Source organism: Thermobia domestica, chromosome 15, assembly GCF_964235325.1.
Source record: "Thermobia domestica chromosome 15, izTheDome1.hap1.1, whole genome shotgun sequence".
In the NCBI taxonomy this organism is placed as follows: Eukaryota; Metazoa; Arthropoda; class Insecta; order Zygentoma; family Lepismatidae; genus Thermobia; species Thermobia domestica.
The window spans coordinates 127,275,714-127,288,810 of record NC_137468.1 but is presented as its reverse complement, the minus strand read 5'-3'; the positions used below and the strand labels follow the sequence as shown (position 1 = coordinate 127,288,810).

The window sequence follows — 13,097 nt, the reverse complement described above, 5'->3', positions numbered from 1 at the left end:
GCCATCAGTTCGGCCCAACTGAGCCGAGGGCTCGAGCCGGCTCCGTTGGGTGAGTTGTTGGTTTGGCTCACTTTTCGGCTCGGCTCGGTGGTTACTGAGCCGTGATACGATCCGCTCAAGCAGTTGACAACACTGGTACTGTTGTAAATAATTCATCATGCAGTGCCGAGTTTTTCAAGTATATATATATCTTCAATTAATGCAGATGTTACTGTTTCCTGCTGTGTAAAAGGTTCTTCAATATTTTTACATAGAATGCTTTTCCATTATATATCCTCTTAGTCTGTACCCTAATCCTAGAGAATCCGGATGGTCATTGCTTGAACTCGTTAGTTTTCTAGGTATCAGGACATTTGTGGTAAAACCAGAACACCAGTTTTTATGGGATATTTGCGGTACTGTTCAAAACTTTCCCTTAAACAGTAGGACATTTGCGATACACACCGTGGAACGTGCGCCAAAATCATCCGTTTCAGCCCCGTTAATCGAAATTAAAATGAATACATTAATAAAGAGGTTGGGTATGCAGATGCAACAGCCTAATATATGTAATTCATTCTGTTTCGCTGATTTTAGTAGGTTATGAATATATAAGAGATCACGCGGGCTGCTTAATGGAAACTATCACAATAATCGAAACAAATAACAGCTGAAATACAAACGGAAAAGGACGAATTTTACTTCTTTCTGTTCCTTGCTTGATCTACATAAATAATTTTAGAAAGAATAGGATTATTTTTTTTAAAATGAAACATGTAACATTAGGGTGGTCCAAAATCAAATGAAAAAATTCAACTTGTTCAAAATAATAGTCCACAAGGCTAATTTTTTTTCCTCTAGTCATAAGCTACTTACCTGCTTAATTTCAGCTCTATTGCTTAATATTTACAGGTCGCTCCATTTTAAATCTTTTTGTTTATGTGGTATTACCAATGAACTAACGCTAGAAGTTTTCTGAGGTATACGCTGGACCGTTTTCAAAAATATAGCGTATACCCTTCTCCGTATATACTCGTTCATTCGTAAATTTAAGGTAAATATAGGCTGCACTATAAAAATATTAGGTTGATAATGGGTATACGCTCCATTATATTCATGTATACTATATTATAGGCGTCAAGACTACAATGTAATTTAACACAGTTGCTGTGCTAATAGCCAGATAGCCGGATAAGTTCGTAGCTTTCATCGTGATCCTTAGATGGTGTCATCATGTTATGGGGGTAGTCCTCTCTAGTGTATTAAAAATGAAATGAAATTTTTGAGTTTTACGTCCCACGATTATGCCGGCTAGGCTAAAGGAGACGGAGATGTTGAGAAATGAATGAAATGGTGGAATGAAGAAAGTAGGAGGAAACGGGAGAACCCCGAGGAAATCAACGCACACGGTGTTTGTCCACTACAAAGTTCACTTGGCGGGAGCAGAATTTGAACCCGGGATCCCGTGAACGCCTACCACTGACACATCACGGCCCCTCTCTAGTATATTCAAATGTTTGTTTAGTCCGGCAGAAAGTCTATCAACTTCATCGTTCAAACGATTTCATAAACAGTGGTCATCAATAAATCAGGATGATTTACAAAGACAACTGACGACCTATTTGAGAGTCCAGTGATGCACAGATGGTATGCATGAAATCCATTGATGCACAAACATATCAGATGTTAAAATATTTACCAAGTGCTCCTTAAGCCAAGAAGCCTAGAGATGATTATAAGGAACTTTTGCGTTTATTTATCATATTTCTTGGTGGATGCAACGACAATCAGTCATTTCGAGCTCGAGACCCACAACATCACGCTAGGTGGATGAGGAAAGGCATTTAAGCATTGAATTTTTTTCAAGTCTCAATTCAGGATGACTGTGCGCGAAAGCAAAATTATCACATGTTTAGCGCTGTTTGTCAGCCTTGTTTATGTAAAAAAGTGGAATGAAGCTCCCCTTGTCGACCAAACCTCTCTCAATGACTAATTTTATGTCACTTCTGTAAACTTACCCAGAGGACTGCATTTCTAGTAGTGCATGTGCAACATTTTCAAGATATCTCTAGTTTTTGTCTAAACTTTTATCAGGATTAGCATTATTATTATTTTTTTTTATGAAAGAGTATCAGAAGAAACAAAGGAAAAGATGGTCCAAAGCCTGCAGCGGCCAGCATTACCAAACATTCCACTACGACTTAAGTTGACAAAGAAACCCGAATAACTTAATTTGAAGGATCTAGTAACAGCGAGAACACTCAATATTTGATGTCCTAATGAAAAAAGGCAAAGAGAAGTCTCAATCTTTCCTCAAACAAACACTACAACGCTGGCGAGATAATGCTTCTTTTTTTTTTTTTTTTCAAGAATTTTGTGAATTATTAAAATAAATGGCTGTGGTGAATAATGTAACTGAAAGAGGTATCAGTCTCATCCAAAAGTATAATGAAGCCTTGACAAAAGACTAGGAACAGAAACAGTTTATTCTTCGATTGGTCGTAAACCATCTTAAAAATGTTTCCACTCCACTGAAGAAAGCGTTTTTTGAATTGAGGATACAAATAGTGACATTTTTCTAAAAGTTTTGGCAACAAATCAGGGGTAAAACTGAGGGGGAATGGGGGGGCCGCCGTTAGCCTCACTTCAAAAAATATACGTGGCATCTCCTACTTCCTAAAATATTACATTGGGCAAATATAGGCACGCGGGACAGCGTGACCGAATGCGTCCCCATGCCTTTTCAGATCCACTTTTAATCCTACAATAACTAAAACAAGGCAAAAATGAAGCGACCTGTAAATGTGACTTAATTGTACAGAAATTTCGTTGGTTATTTGTACTCACTCCACGGCACAGGATAGATCTTTTAAAGAGGGAAAAGGGATATTTTACGACTATGAGATAAAATGAAGCTAAATTTAGCTTTCCAATAGATGTTGTATTAAGCACTATGACCGTAGAGCTAAAGACAGTGGTATTCTTTCCACAATCCCACCATATGCACAAAATACAAATATAACAGACTCTTCATTCCTTTCTCAACAGTTAAGGGTTGAGAAAGATCACCGTAAATGAAATGCACATTTTTAAAGTTGAATCAAGCATGGGCGCCCAAAAGGGGACGAAGGGGCCAGGCCCCACCTGGCTTACGACAAGTATAATGTATATGTATAATTTCCAGTAGCGTAGCGTTTACTTTCGCAACGGGTAGACAGCACAGGCACATCCACGTGGGGAGGGGAGGCTGGGTGAGTCAACCGGGTTCCGACATCCCCAAAACTTCTTAAGTCAATATACTTTTATTCACTTTCTTAATAAAACTATACTTGTTTAGTAGAGAAATGATTGATGTAGCATGAAAATTTGATGTTACATATCTGTACTATTTGTGTTATAAAAATAATGTAGTTCCATATTTTTTTCTGAAAATATAGATGAAAGTACTTTACAATCACTTGTCTTGTCGAGTGCAAAATAGTATCCGTTCAATACTACATAGAAGTAGTGGCTTGGATCCCCCCAAACCCTGGACCCCTCAAGTTTGGAATTGTCTGCTGGGGCAGACCTTTTGGTCAGTCTCGAACCTGTAGAACACCTTCTAGACAAATGTTGAGTTGGGCTATATATGGCATTTTATTTTTTTGTCAAAAAGTTGGGGGCAATGGCCCCCATGCTCCCATAGCTCCGCCCATGCCCTCCGCCCTCCCAACAAAAAATTGGGTGTGTGCCTGGTAGATATTATTATTTCTTCTCGAGTTCGGAACCAACATTAAGTTGTAGGGCCATGTCTCATACAGCCTGGGTGTTGGAAAGGAATATTAAACTCCTGACGAAAATTTCGCTACAAACTGATTTTTGCGAGGTTGCGCTACTGTATATAACATATGGAGACTTAATTTTCATCAAAAAACCCTTAACGATTAAATCCAACAAGTATACCGATATTAATTCATTCTGAAGAATCTCAGTATATACATTGGATACGTTAAATAGAATTAATAATTTACTTCCTATGTATAATCGTACTTGCTTAGCCTTTGTAAAGTGTGATCTCTGATTCAAAATGTAAGTTCAGAAATTAGCTATTTTTTAAACTTGATACTAATTTTCATACGACAGCTTAGCATGCCATTTAATAACAACTGGTGTAATAAATCTATATCTAATCATTTAGTTTGCACATAACACATAATTAACACATATCCAAATTCACATAAAGTTAGCTAACGATTTTAAAAACAACAACAGAACAGCAGACTATAAAATATCTTACGCTCGCTTTTGCCTTTCGCAGTGTTGACACACTCTGATATTGCGATTTAACAGAAGCCGAAGCTAGATCATCGAAGATTTATATGAATTACTGGTATTCATAAAACTATAAGCAATTGTTCCGGTACTTATTAATTTAGTTTTTATTTTGTTCTATTTCTTCAAATTTTCTTTGAAATATGATTTAATATCTAAAAAGAAGAGGAAAAAGTGTATTGGATTTATAATAGTGCAATTGCGCTGAGTGTGGTATCACTGCAGCTGAAACATGTCTCATTGCCAGGTTCTTTCAGCGAGCGAGAACCCCACACAGCCACATGCGCGCGCAACTTTCAAGTAGGAGCTCCACTGACTTGTTTAGCCGTGTTGAGACAGATTTCTTGATGTCTCTCTGTGGCCTGTTTGACGGAGACAGAACTTTAATTCCCCAGTTTTGAAAAATAAAATTATTTACAAATTAGATTCTACCACTATTGCTATTAACCAAGCTATCACAAAACCTATTATTTCTATATTTTGTCTACAACATGAAACGTATATTGATTCTTATTAATTAAGAAATTCTAAAACTGTTCTTTTAATTTGAAAGGGTAGACAGTGTCTCAGTGTCTCATAGCACTCTACGCTACTGATAATTTCTTAAGATTTTCTTAATACAAATCAAAATACCAAACGTAATATAGTAACGAGGGAGATGACCACCCTAAAAACATTCTTCGGGCCCCCATGCAAGCAAGTAGACTTTCTTGTCCATTCGTCCAGGGAGTGGAGCGAATACTAAGAAAAGACGGGCGGTACAAATGGATTTTTTTAATCATTTCTGAGGGAAATTTTAACTTAAGTTCCTAATGACTCACAATCGCTGTCCACTGCTTAATTCTCACTTTGTTAATATCTATTAGACCATTTGTCATTCGTCAACATTTTCATTTCTGTCCTAAGTCGTTTCGCTTTTGTTTATATTTTTAATTTATAATGATGTGTGCTTTCACTTTTTAATAGTACTTTGTTTTTCATGTAATAATAATGACCAACGATATAAAACCAAGTGAGCATTTTATCGGAAAAGAAAGCTACAAAACGTGAAAGAAGATAAGGGGCAACCGAAAGCTCTAAAAAGTTTCTTTCGAGTGCTGGACAAAATCATACAAATGTTGAGGTGGGGAGTTGTCAATATCAGTCACTGTTAACGAAGCATTTGCAGGTCGACATTCTTTTGAAGCTGTAAATTTATTTTACCTGATTGCAGTGATTTAATTGTTGAATTAAAATGGAACGATACGGTCATTTCGGTTACGGGTCTGAATTAAATTTCATGTATTTCAAAATTTGTTTGAATACAATTAGTTTTCACGCGGCATATAAGTATATAACTTGAAATGATATAATCGGAAGCGACGAAAGGTAATTTGGATGACAAGTACTTTTTTTTTTTACAGTACTCTCACTTTCAATCCAACAGCGTATACAGATGCTCGTTTTATTATGACAGATAACAATAATTATTAATCCATTCTCTGTTATTAAATTTAGATGGAGCGATATTTTAAATTAGTAATAATTCTAATGCAAAGTAGAGTTTTGATTATTAGTTACTTGTGTTCAGGGATGTACCGACATAGGTGCTAGGGATGCGCACGAGACGAGTCGAGACAGGATTTTCCAGACAAAATTCGAGTCGAGACACGGCTCTTCCAATAGAGAAATATACATTTTTCGAGTCGAGCCATCACTTTTACAGCACAATTTCGAGACGAGACAGCCACAAATCTTGTCGCGCTAGGTGCAGTGTTCCATTCGGAAAAAATCTTCCGGGGGGGCACACTTAGTATTCAGAGGGCCACTGCTGGTACTCTTCTATTTATTATTATATTATAGACGTATTATTTTGATCTCCTCCCGGGGGGCAGTGGCTCCCTAAAAATATGTGTGGACGAAACAATGAACATATAGTCTGAGAGTCTGGATCCCCCAATTAGCACAATTTCATTGGGCAAATACACAAAATTATTTGCATTTTATAGGCTATTCCGAAAAAATCTTCGGACCCCAAAGAAAAATCTTGGGTGAATCATTGCTTGTGTTTACATTGTGTTACTGCCTGATTTCGAACGTCTATGTTGGAAAGAAACATGAAAGAATTGAATTGTTCTATAGGCCTAAGGAGCCCTGAAAAGAATTTTTTTGCAGAGAAACCTGATTTTAAGGTTCTGCCACCGATCGGGGACAAATTACATATCAATTAAGACACACACTTTTGTCATTTGTCGTGTATTGAACTAGTTTAACTAAAATTAATAAAGAATTATTTTAAATCAAGTATATCTCAAGAACGATTAAATGGACTAGCTTTGATGGCCATTGAAGATGACATTCTGAATGAAATTGATATGGATGCAATAATAAGAGATTTGCCAAATTGAAAGCCAGAAAAGTGTCTTTATAACATGAACTTTACAGTAACAAAGAAAACGACAAAATTAAGCTAATTACCATATTTGTATCACTAGAAAACAATATTTAAATATGCTTTTAATGAAGTGTAAGAGCATATCTCTTTGTCAAAATCAAACCTGTGATAATGTTAGACTTAAAGCTCATTAGTTTTATTCTATTTCGACTTTTATGTTTCACTGTATTTGTCAAAACACATCTTAGGTATATATTTTAGTTGTTTCCTGTGCCTATTTAATAAAAAAAGATATAAATTATTAACACTGGGACTTTGGTCATGATTCATCCACAGTTAATTAGGTTTAATTTCGCCATTTTCTTTAATACTCACAGGAAAACTGGATTATTATATATTGAAGAAATTTGTAATTGTAACAATTATCTGAAGAATTTTTGTCCATTACAGCATTCTATTTTTTTATTATCATATAGCCTATATATTGTTGGCTTATACTTACGAAATGTCTACAACCGACCCTGTTACTGTTATATATATATATATATATATATATATATATATATATATATATATATATATATATATATGCCCCTGTAAAGCAGTAAGAATTTTAGGGACTGATCAGGGGATAATGCCTCCCTGGAGCAGCGACAGTTCCCCAGAAATCATAATTACCTCTGATAGGTCCGGATGTGACAACGGTATTTGTGTATTACCACTCTTCACTCTCAGTGTACTGAAACTTAAGTAAAAGGAACTGTTCTGAAATCTTCACCGGTTCTCTCCTCTGAAACCGCATGCGAATGGGGCCGACCTTGGTCATATACCACATCTGGAATATTATTATTTATGTCAGAGATTCCGAAAAATATATATTCGACACAAATATAGGATGTTTTCGATTTTATTTATTTATTTATTTATTTATTTATTTATTTATTGCCTGTCACCTCCATGCCAACTCTGACCTCCATGCCAACCAAGGCTTAACTTGTACTTAAGCAACATCGACAGCGTCACTATTAATCTGCGACCACGAAAACTATGATTTCGATAATAATGTTGTTCATATTTGACTACTTTAACATGTCCCTTCCCGCTTTGTTACGAATGGCTTCAGTGTTTCGCCCCACTGGAGCAATTTCAACGAACTTAAGTATAGCTATAAACCACAATCTGTAAAATAAATGTGCGGGTGACAGGCCCGTAGCCAGCCCAAAAATTTAGGGGGGGGGCGGTAGAAGTTAGGGAGGCCCGACCCAATCATTTTATACTTGATCACCATATTATAGTTCATTTGGAATCCTACCTTGAAATTTTATGGGGGCCCGGCCCCCCTTGCCCCCCCCCCGTGGATACGGGCCTGGCGGGTGATCTTTTTCGGAAAGGAATTCATTAGCTACTTTTCCAATGTGGTGGCTTTATTCGCTTCCCATGCTAAAGATTGCCAAAGAACTCAACTTTATTTGCACCACTGTGCTATGAATATAGATTTTAATGGCATTTACTTTACTGAATGCTTGCTTAGGTGTTGCTCTCGTCACAGGAAAAGTGAGATACTGTTATAAATGAGTAGGGATATAAACAAATACGGAAAACTATTAGCAATGACACTACTCGAAATGAGTTTTCGCAATATAATGGGGCAGTATTTTATTCGAATGTGAAGGAAATCATTGCATAAATTGTCCCTTCCCCTCTTTAGAAGTCTAAGCTGCAATACGTATCTAATAATTTTGAATTAGAAATATATGCATCGAGTTTTATATCCTTAACTTTAAGGTGTCCTGAGTTAAGTAAATGAATAAACTTCCTGCTAACGAAAGAGTAAAGCTTTGGGCTTTAATAGTATCGGGAGTGTAATTATTCATTTCAGCGACCCCGAAAGCTATTGAATAGATACTCATATCTTTCAATTAGGAATTTTTCATTTTCACCCCTCCCATTAAACCTCCATGCCGATAATGCTAAACTTTGATGTGAACGATATAGAGGGTATCATACATAATTCATGTACTTAAAAGCTATGGATTTAACATTAATATCGTTCATTTTCGATTATTTTTACATGTTCCTATGTCTCCCATAATAGAACTAGAGGTGATACGGATTTCGATTCCCGTCAGGAGTCGTGTGGTTCGGGTTCCACGTTAAGTCGTAGATGCACGTCTTGTATAGAGTAGTAGCTGAAAGACACGCTGAACTCTATATCACCTCACCTCGTGAGATATTCTACGTTTGCATAATTTCTAAACCACTTTTCTTTCTTTCAATCTCTTCCTTCCTCTTAGGACACGCATAGGTTCAAACCCAAACATTCTTCACGGTTGGAGGACGCAAGGCTACTGTACCTACTCTTATGGGACTAGGTAGTGAGTTGCGCAGTTTGAGTAGCACGCACGAATAAACCACGCTTACATTTATTATATATAAATAATAAAATCTCATATTAGGACTTACTCTGCACGTCAAACTTTTAACATATGCGACTTTTAAATTCTGTTCTTCTTCTTCTGCTTTATTATTATTATTATTATTATTATTATTATTATTATTATTATTATTATTATTATTATTATTATTGCAATACCTATATGAAGCAATTATCTCGGCAAACTTGGTTAATACACACCATTCAGCAACCGGTAGTTGTAGAAATCAGGCTTTGCCAACAGAAGTTGTTAGCTCAATCGGTAGAGCGCTGAGCCATGGGTTCAAGGGTTGCGAGTTCGAATCTAGTCTAAGTCAAAAGATTTTTTTCCTGATATAATTCTTGAAATGGAAATGTTTCTCTCTTCACCTTTATCTCATAATTCTGAATAGAGATGTTTGGATGTGAAAGAAAAAGTATACTAGAATATAAGAAAAGAAAGGTAAATTACATGATACCCTTTGCAATTTTTAACTATATTTTCACCTATCTAGGACGTCTCTAAAAAGTTCAGACTTCTAGACCTCCTTTTCGCTCTCTTATGTGTCCTTGAACTAATTTCTACAGTTACTTAGTGAATCACATATACATATATTACAGATGACGTATCTCTTTCTCTTCTCTCTACATCATGTCTGGAGATGAATGTTTTGACAATAGGTTACAAACACGATTTTAAAAAATAATACGATCTGCGATATCAGTGATACATATTGTTGTGTTTAACTTAACATATAAAACAATAAATAGAAAAACTGAGAATACGAATCTTTTCGTGCACTGATGCTTCAATAGCAGTGAACTGATGCTTCAAATCTGTGTCTTTACTCCCTTCACCTATGTTAATTCCCTAGTCAAAATAAAAACTCTTCAAAATTAATCACAAATTCTTATACAACCATCCCTTCCTTGGAGTACTGCGCGGTCACATACCCGTCACTGTGATGTAAAGGCACTTATGGCGACGAGGATACCTTTGGATATTTCTCAAATTTTTCTGAGATCTCTACGTGAAGCCGAGTCCAGGCACGAGGGCCGTAAATGTTCCGAGGGGCTGATTTTTTCAGAAAAAAAAAATAGTTTCCCCGATTTTTCCGATTCAGGAATACGATACGTACATGTGTGTGGCACCGTTAAAAAGGGCTTGTTATACTAAAGAAAATAACGTTTAAGCCATGACTCTAGCCTAAATAGTAATGACGCAGTAATTTTTTATAATAAGTATATACGTATGTGTGTGTATAAAGAGAGTCTAAATTCAGACTTTCAACAATTTTTCTGCCCTTTGTATTTAAGATACAAGTTTGGAATTTTGCACACGTATTATGTACATAACAATGTGTTTTTAGAAAAAAAATCAGATCCCTACGTCAACCCAGGCCTAGGCCAGAGAGGCACCCTGTTCGATTCTCGGTGGGACCTCATGCGGTTCGGATCCTACTTCCCATATAGCCTCGCTGTCTAAGTGATCGCTAAATTGAAACACAATCCAATCGAACATGATGCCTTTCCACTAGGAATTGAACATTAAATTTAATATTTGTATAATGTTACTTTTTTTCCCCACAGAGGTCGAGACGGTTACGAAGATGAAGTCACACCTTCAGAGTTGCCCGTGTTCTGATATTAAAATAAGAAGTATGACTTTTAATAGCATGTGACCAATTCTCACCACATTGAAAATGATCTATAAATGATGCCACGCTATTTAGAAAAGAGAGAAAGAAGATAAGGTTAGGGCAACCAGCAGCAACGTTACTTTCAGCCATACTTCCAGGGACTTGGTTCCCTCCGGCCGAATATGAAAACTTCTGTCTCCAATAGCAAAGATAAATTAAATTTCACTCTTGTGCAGAACACTCCTTCACCAAATAATGTTCAAATGGAGCCCATATTTTTTGTCCCACGCTCCACGGACACAGTTTTTAGAGAAGAAATTATCAGTATGATGCAGTAAATTCTCTGGAAAACCTTATCCTTTAGAATAGTTATAGAAATATATAGGGGATTACGATACTTTTTGTGTCCTTAGAGGGACCTTTCTACTTGTTCGTGAACCGATAGTGACCTGATTTTACCCATAATTCATCTGGATTTTCATTAGAAAACAATATACATTTTTATTATCCCTTAGAAACCCTGTTCATTCTTATTCCTTCTCAGGAAAACCCTGTTCATTTTTAACAGTCCACAGAAAACCCTGTTCATTCTTTTATCAAGCATTAGAAAGACCTGTTTATTTTTTATTAAGCATTAGGAAGCACTGTTTGTTTTTTATTTACGTCATGACGTGTGAAAGATGTTTCCGCTGGCGCCATTACTGTCTGGCTTTGTCACAGTTTTTTTCTTTATAGATGCCGGCGCATTTTGTATGTCCGCCCGCCAGGCTCGCTATGCCATGCGTTAATGCCATTTGTCGGCCCTTTTATACTTTAGCTCAGGTAGGAAGAGAAAGTTAATGACTTTTTTACTTACCTTTAATGACACGCCCGCTACTTTGGTGATGCCTATTTTCCTGGTTGTTTGTTGTCACAGCTTCATTGATGTTGCCAGTTTTCTTTTTATGACGTAGAACTTGTTGCGTGAACCGAAAGTGAAGAAAAAATATTGCGATGCCGCATTTGAAACTTCCGGTTTTAGGTTATACTTATAACCTCGGTTGAGTATTTTGATTCAGATTATTACTGAATTTAATAAATAATAATTAATTGCGTGAATTTATGAATTTGATATTGTAATTTTATGAAAAGTATAAATATTGTGCACTTATGTATTGAAGAAATTTTTTAACAAGTGCGAAAAACTATACATGATTACAATGTGGATATTTCTATGATACGTGGCGCTTACGCGTACACTATTCGAAACTAGCTAGGTTTAGAAGCTAACGTTGCATGCTGGTAATTGTATGTCGCTCTTTTTCGGAAGCATGACTTATTTGACACTGATTGCAGGCATAGGATATTGATTGCATTTGATTGTAGGATATTTGCTGTTCCTTGCAAGTTAGAACTATGTTCTTTTACACATTTTGGATTGATAATACAGTTTGAATTGGAATTTTGCTTATTACGATTTATTATTATTATTATTATTTGAATTACGAAAATAAGTATTATTTTACGTAAATAGGAATTGGAACTCAAGCTCTTTGAATTACTAGTCCGTGATATTTATTATCTGTCATGATATATATGGCTGGGAGAGAGTTAGTTTTTGTATGTTGCAGGAAATTATTATAAATAGGTGATTTGCGTTTTTAGTATATGAAACTGGATGTAGAAATAAGTTCTTAACATGTAGATGCGATAGTTTTTATCTCATGCCTTTATTATTTAAATGTGAAATTACACGTTACAACAATTTGATACGTAAAATACGGTTGATAATTTTTATTACTAATTGCGGAGATCATATAATTTTAGTTTACTTTGGGATTGTGTTATTTATATTTTAATGTTTAGTGTCTGTGTATCCTAACAGTTACATAATCGTTAAGAACGAACAAACAATTTGAAAATGCGTAGAAGACTTGTCAACAACCTAATTCCGTGCTGTTTAGTTTTTATGTTGTATAGATATAAGCAGACATTCCATACATAGGATGAATATATTTGAAACTGAAATAGTATTTTAGGTACTTTGGAGGATGGTTTTTTCAAAGATTAACCCTTTTTGTTTTGTTAGGTACTTATTCTTTTCTATTTAGCACACAAAGGACAAACCATGTTTTTTAAAAAATATCATTAATGCGTATACAGTGGTGGACAAACACCGTGTGCGTGGGTTTTCTCGGGGTTCTCCCGTTTCCTCCTACTTTCTTCATTCCACCATTTCATTCATTACTCATCATCACCGTCTCCTTTAGCCTACCCGGCATAACCGTGGGACGTAAAACTCAAAGATTTCATTTTATAATGCGTATACATTTATGGTAGGGTGGTTGCGACTATAGTCGACCTACCTATAGCAATCGTCCACCCCAAAAAGAATTATTCG

General features: G+C 35.9%; 2 protein-coding genes across 6 annotated transcripts in view; one reads left to right on the top strand and one right to left on the bottom strand.

Annotated features, from left to right (window-relative positions):
• slif (cationic amino acid transporter slimfast) overlaps positions 1-13,097 on the top strand; it is a 638,367-nt gene that overhangs the window by 237,658 nt on the left and 387,612 nt on the right. Inside the window, exon 2 of one of the 4 annotated variants that reach the window (XM_081740111.1) lies at positions 11,453-11,539. The exons of the other annotated variants lie outside the window; for them this stretch is intronic. The gene's annotated coding sequence lies outside the window, so the exon portion shown is untranslated. The remainder of the gene's footprint in view (positions 1-11,452; positions 11,540-13,097) is intronic. 4 annotated transcript variants of the gene reach the window in all.
• The window catches only part of LOC145671225 (uncharacterized), a 315,575-nt gene that overhangs the window by 87,544 nt on the left and 214,934 nt on the right, over positions 1-13,097 (bottom strand). The gene's annotated exons all lie outside the window — the stretch shown is intronic.